Raw genomic sequence first — 2,165 nt, forward strand, 5'->3', positions numbered from 1 at the left:
GTTTGGTGGAATGGGTCAGATTGTTAGACTTGTTGTTTGGTGGAATGGGTCAGATTGTTAGACTTGTTGTTTGGTGGAATGGGTCAGATTGTTAGACTTGTTGTTTGGTGGAATGAACAAATTGTTAGACTAGCTGTGTCGTGGAATGGGTCAGATTGCTAGACTTCAGATTGTTAGACTTGCTATTTGGTGGAATGGATCAGATTGTTAGACTTGCTGTTTGGTGGAATGGGTCAGATTGTTAGACTTGCTGTTTGGTGGAATGGGTCAGATTGTTAGACTTGCTGTTTGGTGGAATGGGTCAGATTGTTTGACTTGCTGTTTGGTGGAATGAGTCAGATTGTAAGACTTGCTGTGTCGTGGAATGGGTCAAATTGTTAGACTTGCTCTTGGGTGGAATGGGTCAGATTGTTAGACTTACTGTTTGGTGGAATGGGTCAGAATGTTAGACTTGCTCTTTGGTGGAATGGGTCAGATTGTAAAGCTTGATGTTTCGTGGAATGGGTCAAATTGTAAAGCGTGTTGCCCCCCAGGGCAGTGCCACTGACTGAAGTGTCTTTAGGCCATTCCCAAAGGAGGGACATATCTCGTTCAAGCACAGTAGAATTGTAAATGGGCTGATTCATCATGTCACGCTCATAACTGTGCCTGATCTACAACAGGGAACTGCTGCTTTTTCTTTTCTAATTCTTACTATTGTCCTTTTCCTCTACTTCTTTTGTATGTTTGTCGCACTTTAGTCAGCCGCTATTTCCGGGGTGCCTTGATAGTCGAAGCAGACCTTGTGTTTATTGAAGCTAGAGAGGTGAGCAGAGTAAGTCTGATTCTCTGTAAGGACTTCTCTTTTGACATCCATCTTTTGGCGCTTATATGACCTTATGCAGTTGCGAGCACTGTAAAACCTCTACTAATTTATTTTTTTTAAAGGCTTGATGTTTCGTGGAATGGGTCAGACTGTAAAGCTTGCTGTGTGGGTGGTAAGTGGGTGCTCTGGTGTGGTTTGCTCCTTCTTCCCTATCATACATCCATCGTCCTTTTCTCTCCTCCTTCTGTTTTGTGTTTGTTACTCTCTTGTAACGCCTCTAATCTTCGGCACATATATGACCTTTTTGTAATAGTGTTGCAAGTGCCGTAAAACACTTACTAAAACAGATAGAGTTCCCGAAGGTATGTGTTCTTGAACTTGTTAGAGTTTCCAATGCTCTCCATGCTTTTGGTTCCGTCTGATCGGAGTTTGACGTTAAATTAAACCTAGGTACTGCTTTAAAACATTACATGTGTTTTATTTATCGACTTGTTATAGCCGTACCGCTTCACATCAAAACAAGCGTAAAATAACCGGCGTTTGTTGTGAAGCGGTTAGATGCTTCGCCATCGCACACAGGAGACTGCGTTCGATTCCCGTGAGGGATAATACTTTTTTAAAAATGGCATATATCTCAGTCTTTCTTCCCTGACGTTTTATCCTTCTCTGCCCTGGTTGGTTGTGGCTGGCAGGGTCAGAACGGCCCGCTTCCTAGATTATCTAAATTGTGTCGATTGGAGCTTAAAACACTTATTGTTACATTACCCACCCCCCTTTTTCTCTCTCCTCTCTTTTTCTCTGTTTCTCTCACTCTCTCTCTGTCGCTCTCTTTCTCTGTCTCTCTCTGTCGCTCTCTTTCTCTGTCTCTGTCCTTCTCTCACTCTCTATGTGTGTACAGTTTAAATCTCTCTTTATCTCCTTCTCTGTTTCCCTTACTGTCTCTCTGTCTCTTCGCTTTCACTCTCTCTCTCTCTCTCTCTCTCTCTCTCTCTCTCTCTCTCTCTCTCTCTCTCTGTGTGTGTGTCTTCTCTCCCTCTCTCTCTATTTATCTTTCTCACTATCTCTCTTTTCCCACCGTATTTTACTCGAAGGCTCTTTCTCTTTTCCCTAGAGATATGTAATTTTCCTTTTTGAGAGACGTGATTTTTTTTCCCCTTTTTTCATTTATTTTACAAATTGTATTTTGTATCTTTCTTGTTTACCTCCTCTCCCCCTCTCTCACTCCTTAGATCTCTCCATCTCGCACTCTCTATCTTTTCCTCTTATTCTCACTCCTTCTCTCTCTCTAGTCTCTCTCTTTCTCTTTCTCTTTCTCTTTCTCTCTCTCTTTCACATACACACACATACACACATCCACACA

Source organism: Aplysia californica, unplaced genomic scaffold (genome assembly GCF_000002075.1).
Source record: "Aplysia californica isolate F4 #8 unplaced genomic scaffold, AplCal3.0 scaffold00405, whole genome shotgun sequence".
In the NCBI taxonomy this organism is placed as follows: domain Eukaryota; kingdom Metazoa; phylum Mollusca; class Gastropoda; order Aplysiida; family Aplysiidae; genus Aplysia; species Aplysia californica.